Source organism: Callospermophilus lateralis, chromosome 2 (genome assembly GCF_048772815.1).
Source record: "Callospermophilus lateralis isolate mCalLat2 chromosome 2, mCalLat2.hap1, whole genome shotgun sequence".
In the NCBI taxonomy this organism is placed as follows: domain Eukaryota; kingdom Metazoa; phylum Chordata; class Mammalia; order Rodentia; family Sciuridae; genus Callospermophilus; species Callospermophilus lateralis.
This window is the reverse complement of record NC_135306.1, coordinates 159,808,656-159,831,765: the sequence shown is the minus strand read 5'-3', so window position 1 is coordinate 159,831,765 and position 23,110 is coordinate 159,808,656. Positions and strand designations below refer to the sequence as shown.

Below are 23,110 nucleotides of genomic sequence, written 5' to 3'. Positions count from 1 at the left end.
TTCTAGTTAATACAATTATTTTATATTAACATTTTTGTATGTATGTTTTGTATATACATATGTACAGGTTTTTAAAGGCATTTTTTGTTTTTTTGTTTTGTTTTTGTACTGCGAACTATACCCAGAGGTGCTTGACCACTAAGCCATACTTCCAACTCTTTTTATTTATTTATTTTTTAAATTTTGAAACAGGGTCTTGCTAAGTTACTTAGGGCCTTGATAAGTTGCTGAGGCTGGCCTCAACTGGCAATCCTCTTTCCTCTTGCCTCGGTCTTCTGAGTCACTGGAATTACAGGCATGTGCCACCACTCCAGGTCTACATATTTTGAAATTTCTCCAGATACCTTTAGCTTTATCTTGGTCTGGCTAAGAGCCAGAATTCTTCAGAAGTAGACTTTATTCTCTTTAATATACATAGCTTTTTACAAGTTTAACTTAGAGAACAATTATATTTCTTTCATGTTCAAGAGTTTTAGTACCTGAATGCTCTCTATTATACACATTTCCTTAAAAGGAATATTCGATAAAATATTCTGGGTTCCATTGGAAGTGATTTTAATTAATATAAATCCTGAAATAAAGGAAGTGTGGTTGAGCTAAGACTCGAAAGATTTTATAGTACCTTGATAAACAGAGAATATTGCACTTGGTCAACGAAGAAGTATTTCAAAAGGTACAGAATCAAGAAACAGTAAAGTTTTCTTGGTGTATAAATTGATTAGGCCAAAAAGTACAATGAGAGAGAAATCTGGAAAATATGTTAAGGCCAAATCGTGAAAGTTTTTTAATGTTAATCAATGGAATTTAGTTTCTTTTATTCTGTAACTTTTTTATTTGGGGACCTGGAATGAGTAACGAAATTTGTGAAGCTAAGAATGCTGAGTACTAGCAGACACTATGAAGTGGATTTACAGTTTAAGGAAATGTGAGAAATTATGAGATGAGAATGTAAGGACTAGGAATGAATAGAGATTCAAAGTTTGATATCATAAAGATAGAACAACCCCCCATAATAATGAGTCTTAACATTAGCCTTGCTGGTGAATAATTGAAGAGGAGCAATAGCAGAAAATGATTTCAGCATATGAATTTATTAACTGAGTAAATATTTTCACTTATTGTGTTCCAGACAGTTCCCTATCTACTATAATTAGTAGATGAGTAAAATAGTTTAAGAGTTTTGCTTTGTAAGCATACTTATACATTTATCATTTTTTAATTCCTTAAAAGGCTGTGGGTTAATTTTTCAAGTGATCAGAAAACAGATCAGCTAGTTTATTATTATTATTTTTTATTTTTTGTGGTAGTTAATTTTTAAAAACAATATTAGGCCAGTCACAGTGGTGCAGACCTGTAATTCAAGTGACTCAGGAGGCTGAGGAAGGATTGCAAGTCCAAGGCCAGCTTGAGCAACTTAGCAAGACCCTGTCTCAAAATAAAAAGTAAAAAGAATAAAAAAAGCTCACTGATAAAGTACCCCTGGGTTTAATCCCCATTACTATAAAAATAAAAATAAAAAACCTTACTAGTTATTACAGTGATTTCAGTAGAGTGTCATTTAAAATTTAATTGGAGGAAATCTGTTATAAATTGATGTCACTTAACATTTACAAAAATCATAGTGCTATATAATTTCACTGTTGAAGAGAATTGTTTTTAGACCTCAAAGTTCTAAGACATTTTTTTAACATACATTGTTTCCTTTTCCATTTTTTTGCACATTTAAAGTGTACAGTTTGAGTTTTGTGGAATTCTTAGCACAATGAAGAAAATGAATGTATATCTATCACCCTCTGTTATGGTTTGGATGTGAGATGTTCTCTAAAAGCTCACATTGAGACAATGCAAGAAGGTTCAGAGGAGAAATTATTGATTGTAAGAGTCTTAACCCAATTAATGAATTAGTCCCTGGATAGGAATTAACTGGTAACTGAAGTAGTAGGGTGTGGCTGGAGGAGGTAGGAATTGGGACATGGCTTTGGGGTATATATTTGTATCTGACAAGTGGAGATCTCTTTCTGCTTCTTGCCCATTGTGTGAGCTGCTTCCCTCTGCCACACTCTTCTGCCATGATGTCTGCCTCACCTCCAACCCGCGGAATGGAGCTGGCCTTCTATAGACTAAGACCTCTGATACCATGAGCTCTAAAATAAACTTTTCTTCCTAAAATTGTTCTGGTCAGATATTTTAGTCACAGCAGCAAACAAGCTGAGTAAAACAACATCCAAAGCTTTCCTTTCTCCTTTCTCTGCCTTGTATTCTTATACTGTCATAGATTGGTTTGCATTTTCTAGAATATTTAATAGAAATAGAATCATTCAGTTTGTATTTTTTGAGATCTGTTTTCTTTATAAGCATTATTGAGTTCATATTTATTGTTTCATGTATCATTATAAATCAAGTCTTTTATGGTGAAGTTCCACCGTAGTTTATTCAGTTCACCTATTGATGGACATTGGATTGTTTCCACCATTATTTCATTTCTATTAGATAAATTGGGTCATATCATAGGATTTTGTTTAACGTTTTTAAAAGAATATTCTTAGTTGAAGATGGACACAATACCTTTATTTTATTTATTTTTATGTGGTGCTGAGGATCAAACCCAGTGCCTCACACGAACTAGGCCAGTGCTCTACCCCTAAGCTACAACTCCAGCCCATATGTTTAACTTTTTAAGAAAACTGTCCATCTACTTTTCAAATACACATTACTAGTTTGCATTCTTTTGAGCAGTATATAAGATTTCCTGTTCTGCTATATCCTGGCCAACACTTGTCCAAATCAGTTTTCTGAATTCTAACCATTCTAATAAGTATATACTGGTGCTTTATTGTGGTTATTAGCCATCTGAAGTGTTCTTTGGTGAAATCTCTGTTAGAATGTTTTGTTCATTTAAAATGAGTTATTTCCTTATTTTTGAGTTATAAGAAAAGTTTTTATATAGTCTGTGCACATCAATACTTATAAATGTTACTCCCAATTTTCTTCTATTAGGTTTTTTCTTTTTTTAATTGATTTTATTTTTTAAATACATGATAGTGGAATGCATTATAATTCTTATTTACACATATAGAGCACAATTTTTCATATCTCTGTTTGTATATAAAGTATATTCACACCAATTCATGTCTTTATACATGTACTCTGGATAATGATGACCATCACATTCCACCTCTCTCTTGTACTCCTACCCTTCTGCCTATCTAGAGTTCATCTATTACTCCCATGCTCCCCATTTCTACCCCACTATGAATCAATCACCTTATATCAGAGAAAACATTCAGCATTTGTCTTTTTGGGATTGGCTGACTTCATTTAGCATTATCTTCTCCATCTCCTCCATTTACCTGCAAATGCCATGATTTTATTCTCTTTTATTGCTGAGTAATATTCCATTTTGTATATATGCCATATTTATTTTTATCCATTCCTCTACTGAAGGGCATCTAGGTTGGTTCCACAGTTTAGCTATTGTGAATTGTGCTGCTGTAAACATTGATGTGGCTGTGTCTTTGTAGAATGCTGTTTTTAAGTCCTTTGGTGTCGAGGGCCAAAGCCAAGTCGGAATGATGCCTGGCATTTTGCCAGAAGTAATTGTTGAGAGGCAAGCCATTAAGTTGATGCTGGATTGAAACAGGCTGTGTATTCAATTGAATATAGACCCCTGCTGTCTGCCTCGGGTGCCCGCTACTTTGGAGTTCTCACGGGGATTCCTGGGGAGTTCGCGTTGGTTGGTGAAGTTCCGGTGGAGGGAGTTCCAGTTGGTGTGCCTAGGAGGGCTGCGTGGGTGGGGTTCGCGGGAATTTGGAAAATAAAGTTTGTTCCTGCTTGAGTGGCTCGTGATTTGTGCCCAGCCAGACTGCGGCACTTTGGGTATAGACCAAGGAGTGATATAGCTGGGTCAAGTAGTGGTTCCATTCCCAGTTTTCTAAGGAATCTCTATACTGCTTTCCATATTGGCTGCACTAATTTGCATTCCCACTACCAAAGTAAGAGTGTTCCTTTTTCCCCACATCCTCGCCAACACTTATTGTTGTTTGTCCTCATAGTAGCTACCATTCTTACTGGAATGAGATGATATTCTTAATCAATAAATGGGATGGACTCAAACTAAAAAGTTTCTTCTCCGCAAAAGAAACAATCTCTGAGGTTAATAGAGAGCCTGCATCTTGGGAGCAAATTTTTACCCCTCAGATAGAGCCCTAATCTCTAGGGTATATAAAGAACTCCAAAAGTTAAGCACCAAAAAACCCCAAATAACCCAATAAATAAATAGGCCAAGGACCTGAACAGACACTTCTCAGAAGAGGATATCCAGTCAATCAACAAATATATGAGGGCTGGGGATGTGGCTCAAGCGGTAGCGCACTCACCTGGCATGCGTGTGGCCTGGGTTCGATCCTCAGCACCACATACAAAAAAAAAAAAAAAAAAAACAAAGATGTTGTGTCCGCCGATAACTAAAAAATAAATATTAAAATTCTCTCTCTCTCTCTCTCTCTCTCTCTCTCTCTCTCTTTCTTTCCCTCTCTTAAAAAAAACACAAATATATGAAAAAATGTTTATCATCTTTAGCAATTAGAAAAATGCAAATCAAAACTTGTAGTAGTTTCATAGTTACAGCTTTTATGTTTAGTCCTATGATCCATTTCAACTTAATTTTTATATATTGTACAAATTATAGTTTAGGGATCATTTTTTTGGACATGAATGTCAGATAAATAATCTAATACCTTATGTTGAGAAAATATTCTTTTTCTATTGAATTGCCTTTGTGAAAACAAAGTGTTCACATAAATACACATCTATTTCTGGACTTGATCCTGTGTATGTCTTTTAGCCAATATTGCTTTCTCTTGCTTGCTCTATTTCTGTGGTAATAGTTGCTATAGTTCATTTACTGACATTTCTTTCTTTGTTGCTTTATAGTTTTCTGCATTTATATCTTGCATATATTTAAAACAATTTTTTAAATTATCAGTGGACCTTTATTTTTCATTTATGTGTGATGCTGAGAATCAAACCCAGTGCCTCACACATGCTAGACAAGTGCTCTACCACTGAGCCACAACCCCAGCTCTTTGTTAGATTTTTATTCCTAAATAATTCATGTTTTCTAATGCACTTGTTAATAAATGGTACTTTAAAAATATTGTCCTCACATTCTGCAGTCATCTGAGTAATAAGCTCACTATTTAGTTCTAATTTTTTTTTGTAGATTCTTTGGAATATTCTATGTAGATAGTCATATCACCCACAAGTAGAGTAGATTGTTTCATTTCTTCTTTCCCAATCCTCTATGCCTCTTTCTTGGCTTCTTGCCCTTATTGTACCTCTACTACAAAGTTAAATAGTAGTTTTTGCTTATCCCATAGGTGAGTGAGTACAAAAGAATTCATGTTTATCATCATATTATTATTTTCATGTGTGGTACTGAGGATTGAACTCAAGCTTAGCTACATCCCAATCTCTTTTTTGTTTTAATTTTTGAGATAGGGTCTTACTAAGTTATTGAGGCTGGTCTTGAACTTTCAATCCTGCTGCCCGAGCCTCAGCCTCTAGAGTTGCTGGTATTAACAGCTGTTGATATTGTGCTCAGATATTGATATTAACTTTAAATTTTGGATTGATACCTTTTTTGTTTTAGTGAGATTTTCTTCTAGTTTTAGTTTTCTGAGAGGTTTTATAAGTGAATGTCAGGTTTTTGTCAAATGCTTTTTTTCTGTCCAACTGATCATATGGTATTCTTCAGCCTCTGAATATAGTGAATTACACTTATCAGTTCTCAAATATTGAACCAGACTTGCATTCCTTGGGTACAACCACTTGGAGTGGATTGCTGATTATACTTTGTTAATGTTTGGTTGGGAATTTGTAATGTTTGTTTATGAGACAGATTGTTCTGCAGTTTTCTTGTGTTGTCTTTTTTTGGTGTTAGCTTTAAGGCAGTACTCACCTCAAAAAAAAAAAAGTTTGGAAATATTTCTTCCCTTTTTATTTTCCTAAATTTTTAATATTATGTCTTCCTTATTTAAGTTTGCTCATGAGGCTCTATGGTCTATGATTTTTTTTTGGTAGAAATTTTAAAACCAGTAATTCATAGATATATAATCAATTAAGATATCTGTCTATTCATGAATGTCTTTCAAAATTTGTGTCTTTGAAAGAATTAAATTGTTTGAAATGCTCCCGTATTATAATTTTAGTATGTGTAGGGCCTCTGGTGCTATCTTCTTTTTACTCTTGATATAGAAAATTTACATCTTTTTTCTTCTTTTCCTTTTGTCAGCCTTGCTCTAGAGGTTTGTAAAATGTTATTGAACTTCTCAGAGAACCAACTTTTAGTTTCGTTGATTTTTTTTTCCTACCCCCAATTATTTTTCTGTTTTTTTTTTTGTTTGTTTTTCCTCTTTTTTTGGAGGGGGAGTACCAGGAATTGAACCCCAGGGGCACTCAACCACTGAGCCACATCCCTAGCCCTTTTTTGGAGGGTCTCACTGAGTTGCTTAGAATCTTGCTATTGTTGATGCTGGCTTTGAACTCTGCATCCTCCTGCCCCAGCCTCCTGAACTATTGAGACTACAGGCTATACTACTGCACCCAGCCGTTTTTTCCTCTCTTATTTTTGTTTTTTCCTTTTATTTATTTTTATCTGTTTCTGATCAACATAATCTGTTGGATATCTGAAAGAAAGCTTTAGCAAATCTTTGAAGTTTTCTCTCTGGGCACTTCTTTCTGGTACTTTGTCCAGTAAGCACTACCTGCTTTGGTCTGACTGGAGTGTTTTGTTTTTAATGTAGTACTAGGAATTCAACCCAGGACTTTGCTGATGCTTAGCATACGCTACACCACTGAGCTTTATCCAGCCTTTTGCCTTTGTCTTCCTGGATCTCTGTCTTCTCAATTCATGGAGTCTATATTTTTCCCCACTCTTCTGCTGTGACCTTTAAACTCTGAAGAAGCTGAGGCAATCCTCTGAGTTGCCTAATTTATTACCCATTTTTCTTGAATTATTGCCCTTTATTACCTGATGTCTACTATCTTGAAAACTGTTATTACATATATTTTGTCCAGGTTGTTTTGTTAAAATGTCTTTCTGGTTGGAGATTAAATAAATCAGTTCCTGTTTTTCAGTGGTTTTTTCCTTGTCTCCCTATCTAAAAGTGGTAAGCTCTTGAGGGAGACATCAGCTGACCCAACTGGACCACTAAATCTTTAGTTTTATAAGATTGTATAAATTTGAATTACTGGTAAGATACTGAGGTAGGGAGAAATTTATGGGAAAATCACAGATTAAGAAACAATTTAAAGAAATTGTTTCTTGATGATGACTCCAAATATCCAGTTTCTTGTTAATCTGAAGATTTATTTTTCTTTTGTTCTAAAAAATTTCCAGCAATGGTTTCTTCATCATTTCTTTTAGTTTCCTTTTATCAAATTTATATTACATAAGAATTGGAGCCTCCCAATCTATCTTACATGTCTGTGAACTACAGTTTCAATTAAATACTTTTTCTGACTGTGTGCTGGATTTTTTTTTTCATTGGGGCATGTTAATTATACAGAATGATGAGTTTCATTGTGGCGTATTTGTACATATATAAAATTGTAATATGATCATCTTTACTCCCCAATGCCTCCTCTACTTTCCTCTCCTTCCTTATGCTGAGATTTGATGAATGTATCAGCCCTTTCTTATAACTTAGACAGTGTAATGAATCTGACATAATTTTCCTATGTACATGTATGAATACACTACAGTGAATCCCACCATTATGTGCATCCACATGATTGGCATCCTAATTAGAATAAGATATATTCCATGCTTGTATAATTATATCAAAATGGATTCTGTGATTATGTATAATTAAAAAGAACCAATTTTAAAAAAAGAATTCATTCTCTCTTCAGGTCTAACTGGAGAAAAGTTTATCTCATCTAGTGATTAAAAACATTCTGCTGTATTTTTCATTTTTAAGTTTCCTAATTGGGTTCACTTCATATCTACATTTCTCTTCCTGCTTTTATTTTCATCATTTCTTGTTCTTTTTTATTTTACGTGAACTTATCCCTTTTAACATTCATTTTATGTGAACTTATTTTTATAGTTATTGTTATTTAAATCTATAAAATTATTGAATAAGTTAAAAATTCTGATGATTAATTTTTCTGGTTGTATTTTTTGGATTATATTATTTCCATGTGATTTGGTTTTTTTCCCCAGTGCTGGAGATCAAACATAGGGCCTCCAGGCATTCTGCCATGGAGCTGCACTCACCACCTCTCTACATGATTTTCACTATGGGTTTGCTGACTCATTTCAGTGTGGGTATTGTCTTTCTGCTGTTGTTTTCTCTCCCCTTCCACCCTTCCTGCTCTTATTTGTCTTTAGGAATTGTTACCTTTCATTTTGTTATTGCCCTCTTCTTCTATCCAACCCAGAACCATTTCTTAAAATAAATTTCTCTGCAAACAACAGGCCTGAGTCTTTAACCAGTTTCTTTTCTGAAAATAAAAAATTCTGTTTTACAGTTTGTCATTGGGGATGTTTATTTTGGGTTATTATTTTCAAATGTTTTATATGTCCCGGCCATGTATTTGATGTAGTGTCAGTGATCGATAGTTAACTATCTACTATTTCTGATTTGAAGTTCTATTCTTAGATTAGTAGATTTTAGAATAAGTATGACTGGTTTAACTCCTCCTGATTCTAAATGGTCAAGGAAAACGCAGGATTACAAATCTAATATTATTTTGTTTGTCTTCTGCAATAGAATATGGAAGTAGTGTCTTTTAATAGAGTATTGCTTACTGGTAATTGCTTTGTTTTACTCTAAATTCTGTAAGTTCTCCATGAATTTCTGTTCCTCAAGTCTTACAAGCACTGTAATATAATCAAAGAGCTGTAATATAATCAAAGACCTCAAATCCAGATTTGAGGTCCTGGAGCTTAACTGAGTCAATCTGTGTACAGTATTCAACCTATTTGAATTTCAGTTTCTTCCTTTATAAAGCAGGTGTAATATCTATATATACCAGCTATATGTACCATTGTGGACATTGTAGAAGGTAACAGAGTGAAATTCAACGGAGTTTTATTTAGCACATATTTGAAGAGAGACATTTCATTTTAGATTCTAAGGAAATAAAAATTGATAAAGCATAGCTCTTTGGTAATTTATAATATAATGATGTAAACAGCCTGTTTTATAAGAAGTTGAAATGCAGCATGGAGTATGACAAACCTTCAAATATAGATATAAACAATGAATTAAGACATCCCCAAAAGCAATTTATACTTAAGGAAATGCGCAAAAATTTCACCGAGGAATCATTCTTTGATCAAAAGTCCTGTGGTATTGCCAATGTACTATATAAATGTAAGGTGTGCTACTATTTTCTTTTATATATCCAAGTTATATTTCTTTTATATTATCCAAGTTAAGACTACAAGCAAGAAATCTCTTTTTTCAGATGGGTAAACTTGTATTTAAAATTATATGTATGTGATATTTTTAAAAGACTGTGGTCTTGGATACATAGTTCTTTTGGATAGTTCTTTCTTTTTTTTTTTTTCTATTTGCTGTGTCTGATCTTTTTAAAAAAATCTTGTAGTTGTATGCCTTTATTTTATTTGTTTATTTTTTTATTTGCTGCTAAGGATCAAACCCAGTGCCTCACATATACTAGGCAAGTACTCTGCCACTGAGCCCTAGACACAGCCCCAGCCCCAGCCCGATCCGTCTGATCTTGCTATTAAATCTTCTTTCTTCTTGGGTCCTGATGCTTGGCTCTAGGCAGCACACTCTTCTAGGATGGCACTCAGTAAACAACTGATTTCAATGTTGCATTTTCAAGGGAAAGGTTTTCATATGTTTTATATTTTTGATAATGTAATATTGAAAAGAAGATTTTCTCCTCCAGGCTGCTTTTCAAATATTGTTAACTCTGAGGTTCCAAGGAAACGCCCATTTTGCTATTATCCAGATACATTTAGACTGAGATTTTGCAGTAGAACATTTTGTTCCATTTGCAGTAATTTTTTGTCAAGGGACAAAGATAAACAGCTTAAACAGATAACCATCTCTGGTTGCTGCTTCTAATAATAATATTTAGCAGCCAGTGAATACTCTGCAAGTGCCTTTCTCAGAAAGGCTCCATTAAGTAAATAAGCAGTAAATAGTCTGTGACTGATAGATGATAGAATTTAAAGTTAACCAACTGCCCATATCAGAATTAAACAGTATTTCTTTAATTTTGGTTAACAGTATTCATCTTGTTTAGATAGGTCTTACCAAAAACAGTGTTAGCATTTTATACCAAACATATTTTTATGACGCTCAGAAGAGCTAAAACTAACAGTTTTAAACTGCTTGAATCATATTTTATCAGTTTTCTTTAGATATGTATCTTTATTTCCAAATCACAAGGTATACTTTATCTGTGTTTTGAAAAAGTTATATAGCATTGTGCTGTATTCTGATCAGTTAGTATTTACAATAAAACAGCTTATTTTTTCCCTTTCAAATCAATCATAGCTTGGGTTGATACCTGGAAAGTTATTTTCATTTAATCCTTGGATGTTAAAGGATGATTTTGTTTCAGGTGTTTTGTGAGGCTTATGTACTTAATGTTTGGGTGGTTTCTATATCAGGTATCAGTGTAATTTGAAATGTTATTTCCTTTGCAAACTTTGTAACACCAGTAACTAAGGGATGTAATCATTTCTTTTATCCTTGCTTAAGTCTGCAGAAGAGATAGTTACTATATACCATATATATATTTCAAGTTAAGATATTTTCTCAATTTATTTTATGTTTCATTAACAACCATGCATCATCGGAACTGACAGTCACTCCAGACAATAAACTGCTACAGGTCAGGAATTTCATCTTTTTTATTGTATTTTAGTTCCTAAAACAGGGTTGATATATAGTATAATTTAACAAACTAATTGAACTAATTACTATCAGCCCCTGACTCATCATCAGCACTCTCATTGGTTATATAAATGTTATACATAGGTTCTGGATCTTCTCCTTGAAAAAATGGCACTCTCTTTATAAGTCTCAGGCTTAGAGGTTTCTTCTGTTCCATTATATAATAATAACACTAACATCAGTGAAGATAATACAGATTGTTAATGCATTGTAGTATCACTGTGTGACTGGTTTAAGCTTCTATAGTAGTTTAGATATCAGGCAGTATGTTAAACAGTTTACTTGCATGTTGTCATTTAATCTTGAATGCAAATATATGAGATATTTAGGGTTCCAGAAAAAATGAGACTCGGAGAAATTAGGTAACTTCTCTAAAAATCATAACCTAAATTAGGGGTCAACTCAGGACCAAGTTCTTTATTGTCTTGTGAAAAAGGACATGAGATTATCAAGTGTAGGTTTCTTCATGAAGCTCTAAATCATTATATCTGATAAATTGCCATCTAGTTTCTGGTTTACTATGTCCAATAACTAGTTCTCATTCTCTAGGAGACAAGTTAATTTTATTGTTTGACAACTTTTATTATTAAAAGTTTCTCCTGCAGTTCAGTGGTAGAGTAGTTGTCTAGCATGCACAAGGTTCTGGGCTTCATCTCTAGAACCACAAAAACAAACAAACAGGTTTTTAATGTTATGGATACATTGATAAATCTTTATGTAACTTTGTTTTTCAGGGCTGAACATGGAACCTAGCATGGGCAAGGTCTACCACTGAGTGCCACCCCAAGCTTCTATTTTTCTACAGCTTTTAAATTATTAAGTCTTAACAAGCCCTTCTAGAAACACAGAGGATAGACTGAATCTATCCTTACTAATATTGGTTATATTGAGCAAATTATATTTGGTATGTTTTCTATACACATACACATACGCAGTACTTGCTTGATTATAAGCAAGAAATCTCTTCTTTCAGATAGGTAAACTTATGTTTAAAATTATATGTATATGATATTTTTAAAAGACTCCAGAGAGCTTAACAGATATACTTTAATTTTTTAAAATTCTGTATCTAGTCTACACCTAAATATCTATAACTAATAAACAGAAATAGGTAATAGAATTTAGTGCAAATGTCCTCCCACTTTGGTACTGGGAATTGAATTCAGGGGTGCTTTACTACTGGGCTATCCCTAGCCCTTTTTTACTTTGATACAGGGTCTCCTTAAGTTCCTGAGGCTCGCTTCAAACTTTGCAGTTCTCCTGTCTCAGTCTCCTACATTGCTGGGATTACAGGCACTTGACACCATGCCTGGCCTGTGCAAATATTTTTAATCAGCCTAGGTGAAAACAGGAAACATTGATTACTAGAAGGTAAAAAAGGAATTGTAATGTGAGGAGTAATATTTTGCCATCACAGACTGAGATATTAAAATCTGCAAAATGAAAAATCAAGCACAAATCACAAGTGAGAGTTTTATAGAATTAAAAAAGCATTTTGTTTCTGATTTTTGTCTCTTATCTTCCTTTGCCAGTCTAATTAGTTTGTTTTTAGTCCCTTTCTAGGTTGTTGTTACCTTGACGTTGAAGGGAACTGCCTGTGTTTTGGAAATAAATAAAGATATATATATCTAAAGAAAGCTGATAAAATATGATTCAAGCAGTTTAAAACTGTTAGTTTTAGCTCTAGATGTGTTTTGCGAGCCCCTCATTTTTTATAGATGGGCCTTTGTTACAAGAATATTGATTATGTCTTTCAAAGCAATGTTTTTAATATTTACTGTGTATCATATAGATAAGTGCTTTAACAGTAAGCATTGGGCAAAAAAAAGGTGAAAAAATAAGCATTGGGCAAGGTATAATTATATACTATAGTCCTCTCCTTTAGTTTCTTTTCATTAAAAAGAGAAAAATTAAAGCATCAAATTAGAAAATAGTGAATCCTCAGGTACTCTTGATCCAGGTACGATAATCATTCACTCTGGGTCACTTTTTTTTCTTCTTTTTGTTACTGGGGATTGAACCCAGGGTTGCTTAACCACTGAGGCACACCCCCAGCCCTTTTTCTATTTTATTTTGAGACAGGGTCTTGCTAAGTTGCTGGGGCTGGCTTTAAACTTAGAATCCTCCTGCCTTAGCCTCTCTCAAGCTGCTGGCATTACAGGTGTATGCCATTTCACCCAGCCCTACTTTATTTCTCTTAAAGTAACATTATTGGGAATTTGCTGTGTTCTAGGTACTGTTCTCAGCACTTTCATATTCACAGCAACCCTAAGAAAAAGGTGCTATTATTGACCCCATAGAATAATGTGATAACAGCTTCTCAGACTACATTATGTATAGGCCTTTTGAAGGAGTCAGTTGATAGCAAGATTCCATTTTTTAAAGATTATGGTAATAGAATTATGGGTAGAAAAATCCCCAAATGATAGCATTTCTTCTATGTCTTATCCAAAAGTCAGTAAAATTCCAATATTTATGTAATCTACCCCAAGGCATGACATTTTAAGTAGAACTCATCTTATTTCCTCTATTGAAGCACTAAATTTTAAATAAATTCTTTAAAAACTAAGGAATTTGATGACTATTTATTTGTTCATATCAGTTCTTTAGAGAATTAGAAATGTATCTGTAATTTTCTAAGACATTATAACTTAGTGTTTCTAACTATTAAAAGGCAGTGAGCTTCAAGAAGTAAGCAAGTGGGCTGATTCTAAAAGATTTTGAAATGTCAACCCTTTGTCCTATCTAGAATCTTAATTGTCTCAAAATATACAAAGTCTTGATATGATTCACTTTTAGATGCTGTTTGTAAAATTTTGGTTTTAGTAACTACGATTTTAACAAATTTCTATCTTAAAATAAAAAAAAATCAAAGCTAAATATTTTCATATGGTAAAACACTGACAGTGAATATAGATGTGAGAATAAAAGGGTTTTAGGTTTTATTGTACCGTTCAGATTATGTCTGAATATTAATATATTCATGTACATGTGTATGTATAAAGCATGCAACAATATTTGGAAGGAAATCCACAAAGCCATTACTAATATAGCTGGAGGTGAAGAATAGGGTGGCCATATTGTTGGGTTATCTAAGAGTTAGAATTCCTGCAGTGACCTAATTTTCTTGTTTCTCTTCAGTTTTCCCTTTAGGGTACCTAATAGAACATTGTTTCAATTCCTTTGTTTATCATTTTTTATTATATCTCTCTTATTCTGTAAATGTTCTTTGGTTTATGATTCCCTGTCACCAATGCACCCCCCCCTCCCGTGGTGCTTGGAATTTAACCCAAGGCCTCAAGCATGCTAGGCAAGTGCTCTACCACTGAGCTGCACCCCCCACTCCCTAAACTCCTCAATGTTCTTTATTTTATTTTATGAGAGAGAGAGAGAGAGAGAGAGAGAGAGAGAGAGAGAATATTTTTTTAATATTTATTTTTTAGTTATCAGCGGACACAACATCTTTGTTTGTATGTGGTGCTGAGGATGGAACCGGGGCGCACGCATGCCAGGCGAGCTCGCTACCGCTTGAGCCACATTCCCAACCCAATGTTCTTCATTTTTATTCACTCTCCTGTGTTTGAAGTTTTCTGCTGCCTCTAGCATTAACTTAAGGCCACTGCGTTCCCTTTTTTGTTTTGCCTTCCCCTCTTATTTGGTGTCATTCCTACATTACATACATGGTGCTTCCATTCCTTACGTTTTCCAGGAATTTGTAGTGTAAATCAGTTTTCTGGCTTCCAAAAATCTTAATATTTTAAACTTGTTGTTTTCTTCTTTGCTGTTTATTTGCAGTTTTTATTTTTAAATGCAATTTTAATGGGTTTTCAGAACATCTTAGAGTTAAAACGTTTGATCTGCCATGCTTAATCAGAAGTCATTAATAACTTTTCTTTTGTATTATTCATCTTGGAATTGTTTTACTTTTGTAATTGGTTTGCAGTTGTTGTTTTTTTCTTTCTTCTGTTTCAAAGCTTGATATTAGAAGCTATTCTAAATGTTCATTTTTCCTCTCTGGATTTTCTCTTCACAATTTTATATTTAAAACCTTATGTAGGAAGGGCAGCAGAATAGAATAGACATTATGATTGCTGTATGTTTATAGGTGACTCTATGACCAGTGTGATTCTGCAGTCTGTACAATTAGAAAAATGAGAAATTATACCCCAAAGATTCAGATGTTAAAAAAAAAAACTTTATGCATAGGGCTCTTCATGAGACTGATATATTAAAACATTAAAAGTGAGAAGGTAAGTTGGCTTATCCTGTGTTTTTGACAACATAGGAAGATTATGAGTAGGATTCTTTTTCTAACTGCTTATTGTTGGTATCAAAGGAAACTATTAATTTTAATTTTATCTATCTACCTAACTAAAATAAAATCTAATTTAGTATTTTGTCAGTTTGCTTGGATTTTCTAGGTAGACAATCATATTGTCCTATACATATTGAAAGTTATATTATGAGGACAATGCAATGTTTTATAGTAGTAATAAAATATCTGGATATAAATTTTTACCAAGATCAAGGTAGGTGACCCATTGAAATTAAGCTGCATTTTATTTAATTATATAATTAAAATATATTTAACTATATTTAAGTGTACATCATCAAAAGCTACCCATTAAAATTAAGCACATAAGTGAAACCAAATAACAAAATATTTCAGAGTTTCTTAGACTCTTAAATTGACTTCTCTTCGAAGTTCTTATACCTACTATATTTCCTTTGAACTTTTGGAGTATAGAGGACATCTGACACTCACCTAGCTTAGCTTGACTCAATTTCATCTCCTAAAGTTTCTGTTGCTTTATTTCACAAATTTATTCTTCTATGGTCAGAATATAGTTCATAATGTTCTTTTTCATTATTTCTTTTTTAATTCCCTTTAGAAGTATACCAGCAAAACAAAATAATCTTAGGGTTGCTAAACATTAAAAAGGAATTTATAGGTAATTAAACATTTTTGTGCTGACTTGTACATATTCTATAAAGCCAGTTATATTTCCATAAAATATTTATAAAGATTTATATAAAGATAAAATATTATTCCATAATAATATCCATGCTTATTTTAGCATTAGTTGTAAAAACTGTAATGGCTAAGTTATGATATTTTTATGTAACTTACATGATGGTATAATACTCATTAAAAATACTTTTGCTAATCAGGCATGGAGATGCACATCTGTAATCTCAGCTACTTGGGATGCTGAGGCAGGAGTATCCCAAATTCAATTCAACCTGGGTAACTTAGGGGGACCCTGGCTTGAAATAAAAAATAAAAAGGGGTGGGGATCATGTACAAAGCAATGGGTTTAATCTTCAGCACTCAAATAAATAAATAAAAATTTTTGTTAAATATGTGTAAATAGATGGAAAATTCTTAGGTGTTACAGAAAGTTAAGAAAAGGGATTCATAAATGTATATGTGATTTGCCTCCTCTTATGTAAAAAATATATTAAATTAGCGATGTGGCTGAGGAAGAGTACTTACCTAGCATGCTCAAGGCCCTGAGTTCCATTGTCAGTACCATTAAAAAACAAAACCACCATATATACATACATATGCACACCCTCTGGTTGCAAGGAAATGCAACATGTTATCAAATTTAGTTCATGTTATGTAAATTTTTTCTGCCATTAATTTACATGAAGATAAAATAATATCCATAAGATGATTTATAATGATAATTCAGCAATTAAAAGAACATATTTTTCTAAAGATGCAGAGAGTTGTATTCTAGTCCTGTCAGTGTCACCTACTAGCTACATGAATTTAATATCACATAACCTTGATTTCATTGTTTATAAAATGAGTCTTATGAGATACGATTATATATAAGGTATTTTAAAATATGAGATCTTTTTATATTTGTGCTTATCTTTTTTTTCACAGATTAGTGGCCTGATCCATATATTTGGGCAATTAAATAGACAAGTAAATAACTAAAGTTGGTGTAGTGCATTAAGGTGTTGAGTCCAGTAGTCTAGCTGTTCTGCCCTATAACCTTGAAGTACCATTTGCCAAGTATATCAAGGTATTAAAGAAAACTGAAGATGCACAAAAATAACATCCTGAAAAGAAATACTTCTCTTGGCTATTCCCAGATATGTTGTAAAAATTTTATGCATGATCTGTGTGAAATAATGATGTGAAGGTAGAGGGAGTTGTCAAAAACACAAGTTGTTGCATACACAGTGGTGGATGCATGAAAACAACATTATTTCTCAGCTTCCGTGGTGTGTTTATAGATAATGCTTTTCAAACAGATGTGTTTTCTCATCTGTTTGAAGAGGGGAAATGTAAATTCATTAATTATGACAATGAATTCTAAATATTTTGGGTTCTGCACCTGTGATAGCATTTTCCTCCTGTTTGCCAATAAAGACACTGGGGAGAACAAAATCCTGATTTTATCCTGTTTGTTTAATGCTTATCATTCTGCTTACTGTCTTTTAGTGACTACTCTGTTAACAGCTGTCTAAACATTCTTTCACATTCCTGTCAGAAATATGATTCCAGCCAGGTTCAGGAATTGTAGTGACCACTCCTTTATTGAAATTACTTCTTCAAAACATTTTTAGTTAAGGATTGACATTACTGAACCAGCTAGCATTATTACATTTAAAATCCAATCCTATGGGAGGTACTTCTCATTCAATAGTGGGGTCATATCCTAATACCCAAATTCTTTTATTGCTTAATCATATGTATAATACAGTGAATTCTGAAAACAGACAACAGATTAGGACCATTTGTTTTCATGCTTTGAAAAAACATCTTTGTAAATTCAATTGTGAATACTGTTGTTTATTTTCTGAATATTGTATATTAATGTAGTTCATTTGAGAGTACAGAGTGCAATAATTCCTATAAAGTATGACTCTGGTATACTTTTAAATGCATAGTATAAAATAATTCCTTTTTTTATAGTTGTTATTTTTTGTGTGAAATAAGGGATATCATGTGTAACCAGTGTCTAGGTAACTCTCTTAACAAATATTTAAATATCACAGAATTATTGTTATAATGTAAATTCTGGTTATAATGTAAACAGAGGGAATTGAGGCTGTTTAAGTAACTAAGGTTAAACTCTTGCATTCTTCTGCATGTTATATGTTTCTTATTTTCTACTAGAATAAGAAATTTTTATAAGTCTTTTCAGGGGCACATGTAATTTTTTAGCTTAAAAGTTATATGATAAAACATGGATTAGTAAATTATAATTTATGCATATGGATATATGTCTTGGGAAATATTAAAGGTGGCTATTATCTAAAGAACCTTCTACCATGTCACCATCAAGAGATCATTTAATATAGTCACATTAATGCTATGAATGGTTTTCATTTTTCTGGTAAATTTTTCTTATATTCTCTGTATTTGCAAAGTATTGAGAAAAGTGGTCACATTAACACTTGCTTTTTCCTAGTTTTGGGTGACAAAATATCATATTGTTCATCTAAGTAATGTATCTATTTGCTTATAAAATGTTATTTTGTTATTTATGAACTCTTCTTTGTGGTAGGTAACTTCAGTTTGAGAAGTCAAATACATTTGATAGAATTAGAACTAAAATACAGAGATTTAGATTTTCCTTCTTGAGAACCTGTAGTTTCATTTTGTGAAAATAATGCAGTTATCATTCTCTAGTGTATAGATTTTAGGACCATTTACTAAGCTCAATGATCAGCTAATGATCATGAATGACAAATGTCTATGAGAATGGGATTATTCGCTATTAATTCACAGAACTGATTTACTTTGTATCAGAGATGCAGTTTGTTGAATAAGTAATAGTAGTAGAATTGTTATTGCCAGTTGTATCATATTGTTTTATTAACAAGCTCAGATACTTCATTCCTGGTTCTGTAATTAACTTTAGAAAATGATATACCTTCCCAGTGACTTGGGAGGCTGTGGCAGGAGAATCACAAGTTCAAGGCCAGCCTTGACAACTTAATAAGACTCTGTCTCAATTTTTTTTTTTTTTAAAAGGGCTGGAAATGTTGCTCAGCCATAAATCCCCCCCTAGGTTCAATCTTCAGTAACACCACCACCACTACTGCCAAACACACAACACACACACACACACACACACACACAGAGAGAGAGAGAGAGAGAGAGAGAGAGAGAGAGAGAATAAAATATGACTGATTTAGGAAAGAAATTCGTTGAAAATAAAAAGATTTTTGAAAGACGTTTCTGGGTATGTTGTAGTCTAATAGAATTCCCTAGTTTTATAAAAGTATTTTACCTTTTTGCTACCCAGAAATATTGTTTAAGCCAAGGTTAGTTACATGTTAGTACTCATTCTCACTAAAGAGCAGTTTGCAGCTGGGCATGTAATTCCAGGAACTCAGGAGGCAGAGCCAGGGAGATCACAAGATTGAGGCCAGCCCCAGTAACTTACTAAGGCCCTAAGCATATTGGGGAGACTCTGTCTGAAAAATTTAAAAAGTTAACAAAAAAAAAAGTTGGGGATGTGGCTTAGTGATTAAGTACCCCTGGGTTCAATGCCTGGTACCAAAAAAAAAAAAAAAAAAAAGCAATTAATCACTTTTTAGCCTCAGCACCTTTTATATGTTCACAGATCATTAAGGACTACCAGTAAGTTTTGCTTATATGGTTTTATCTGCTTATACATTAAAATTTGAAACTAAATTTTTAAAAATAAATTTATTCATTAAAAATTACATGTTAATATAAATGTGGTATTTATGAAACTAGGTGTATTTCCAAAGTAAATGAAAAATATACTCTTTTACCTAAGAGAGTGGCTTTAAAAATATTTTTCTAAATATCTCATATATTTGATATAATCAGAGGTATCTGGAGTCTCATACCTGGTTCTGCTCTTGTGATTTTCTTCTTTTTTTACTTTAAAGTATATGAAGAAAATCAGAGAAGGGAAGAGTATTTAATAATCTTTTTGAATAATTAAGAATATTTTCTTTGAATACTGTGCCAACATAGAACAAATAGTTTTTCTAAAAGTTAGTTGGAAGGTGGAATCTGTAAACACACATTTTCATATTATGTTGTACTATATTGGTCTACCTATTGAATAGATTGAATAGATTTTTTTATCCATGCATGATTTGATAATACCATGCATTGATCATTTGGCAAATATGAATTCAATGAGTTATATAGATCCTCCAGACATTGACATGTCATTAAATAATATTTAAAACATTACATTTGTTAATATTGCTATAATTTTTGTCTGGAAAATTTTAAAGTATTGCAAACTTTTCAGGCTCATGGTGGTGTTTGAAAGCTCAAGTTTTATCATTGGTAACAAATATTTGGTATTTGTGCCAGATCCTGGCAGCAGATCTTTGTCTTGAAGTTACAGGCCTAATTGATTTGTTTTGAAAAAATGTCTGCCAAATACATGTCTGTATAAGCATATTTTGTCTGATACTCTCAAGTAAAAAATGATGTTCTTTAAAAAAATCATTCTAATTCAGTTCACAGTTTAAACCACCACACACATTTTTTTTTTCTAGACAACTATCCTATTTCCACATGTAGCATAAGTGCTTTGTACATACTCTGAAGAATACAGTAACTACCAGTATAATTTGGTGCTACTGTTTAGATTCTGTTAAGACACAGAAATTTTACCTATTGTTGTTTTTGCCCAACCAATATAAATGTCAACAGGTGAAAGAAGCAGTGAACATCTTAGTATTATTATGAAAATAGTTTTGACTTCAGGAAACTTCTGCAATTCTGTTTACTACACTATACTGGAATGTGAAGGGCTTGCAGTGATCACAAGCCTGAGGTAAAATGATATAGAATTTAGTATAGGTGGATTCTTGAGAGAGAAATAAGTACATAAAGACAATGATGGGAACTTCTCTGTATCAGATTAGTAGATAAGAGACAGAGGAGGAAAGGTTACTGTTATTGTTGTTGTTATTTATAATAAAAATAATTTTGGTATATAGGATAGGAACTGCCCAAACTCTTTGGTTTGGAGGGAGCTAGAGAAACTGGGAATTTTCAGAGAAGACTTTGTAAAATGAATGGTATTTCAGTGCTCAAAAAGTATTTGTTAAATGAATTACTACTTTAAAATAAAAATTCAGTAGGAATGTTTTCATTTATTTGCCAATTAAGGTATCTTTAAGCCTTTCATTTAAGCCATTTCTTCATGTATACTTCATGGTGTCCGCTTAAAGGAATTTATCTGGTAGGACTTTTTATTCTGTAGAAAGACTGAATATTATTTCAAATGTAGGAAATCATCTAGATCTTACTTTTCTGATGTCTTTAGGCTGAGACAGGGGCCAATGAGGTGATGATAGGAAGGGTGGATTTGGAAAAAGTATATACAAAGGAGAAAGAAAGTGTCAAAGAGATGACATTATAAACTGGGGTGAGTCAAAGTGGGTAATAATCATAATAACTATTATTTATATTCACTGAACTATGTTCCAGGGACTGTTCTGAGCACTTTCATGTGTTAATTTATATTCCTTCCCAAGAGTATTGTCAAATATTTATTAATATTCTACCTTAATACATTAGGAAACTGAGGCATTTGGAAGTTAAATAAATTGCTCAAGATTATATAGTTATTAAGCAGAATATCAAAAAAGGAGGAAATCTGGCACAAAAGGCTGCGGTATTGGTAAACTCATTATTTCTGTTACATCGTTCATGAATAATGCCACTAATCAAGGTATCTTTTTTTCCTCCAAATTCTAGAAAAATTCTAGAAAAGAGCAATTTTAGATTTATAGTAAAATTAATGTGAAAGTTCAGAGTTCCCACACAACCTCTTCCCTCAGACCCTTTCTAGATGCAGCCTCTCCTATTATCCTACACCTGAGTGATGTATCTGTTATAATCAATAAGCCTGTGCTGATGCATCATTATCACCTTAAGCCCATTGTTTATATTAGAGTGCACTTTTCCTATTGTACATTCTGTACATTTTGACAAATATGACATATATCCACCATTATAGTATCATACAAAGCGATTCATTACTTTGAAAGTCCTGTTTCCTTGTTATGTTTTGGTTTTGGTTCCAGGGTCAGACCTGAGGACCTTGGGTGTGCTAGGCAAGCACTCTGCCACTAATTTATATTCCATCTCCCCTAAAAATCCTCTGTGTTCCACCTATGAATCCCTCCACACTCCCTTCTCACCCTGTGATAACCACTGGTTTTTAAAATTACCTCCTACTGTTGCCTTTTTGAGAGTGTCATATAGATGAAAACCAATTTGTAACTCTTTTCCGACTGGCTTCTTTTCCTTAGTAATGTTCATTTATGTATGGGCTGGGGATGTAGTAGCTCAGTGGTAGAGCTCTTGCCTAGCATGCACAAGTCTCTGAGTTTGATCTCCATTTTTCATATGACAAACAAGCATCTGTGTATGTCTTTCATGGCTCAGTGACTTATTTCTTTTTTAAATTGCTGAATAATAGTCCATATAAGTTTTTTTTCCTCCTGTCATATATCTTCTAGGAGTTATATAGTTCTACACTCTACATATGATCCATTTTAGTTAATTTTTGTGAAATGTGCACAGTTCATTTCTAGATTTTTTCATGCTAATATTCAATTTTTTTTCAGCACCATTTGTTAAAAATTATCTTTTTTTCCCATTGTTCCTTTTTCTCCTCTGTCAAAGATCAGTTGTGTGAGTATATTTCTTGGCTCTCTCTCTCTAATCTTTTCATTGATTTTTTTTAAATTAATGCCATACTCGTTTGATTACCAAAGCTTTAGAGTAAGACCTAAAGTTAGGTAGTATCAGTCTTGTAAGTTTCTTTTTCTTAAATTGTGTTGGCTATCCTGGTTTTTTGCCACTTCTTATAAACTTTAGAATCAGGTTTTTGATAATACACAAAATACTTGCTGGGATTTTTATTTGCCTTGCATTGAATTTACAAATCAAAGTGGGAAGAACTGAAATTTATCAATATTGTCTTCCTATCCATGAACCTATAATATATTTTTGTTTATTTAACTCTTTTTTTGTTGTTCTTTTTAGATACACATGACAGTAGAGTGTATTTTGACATATATACATAAGTATAACTTATTGTAAATAGGGTTCCATTCTTGTGCTTGTACATGATGTAGAGTTTCACTGGTGGTGTATTCATACATGAACATAGGAAGTTATGTCAGAT

At 32.9% G+C, this 23,110-nt stretch overlaps 1 protein-coding gene across 4 annotated transcripts in view; it reads left to right on the top strand.

Annotated features, from left to right (window-relative positions):
- Sbf2 (SET binding factor 2) overlaps positions 1-23,110 on the top strand; it is a 417,940-nt gene that overhangs the window by 156,450 nt on the left and 238,380 nt on the right. The gene's annotated exons all lie outside the window — the stretch shown is intronic.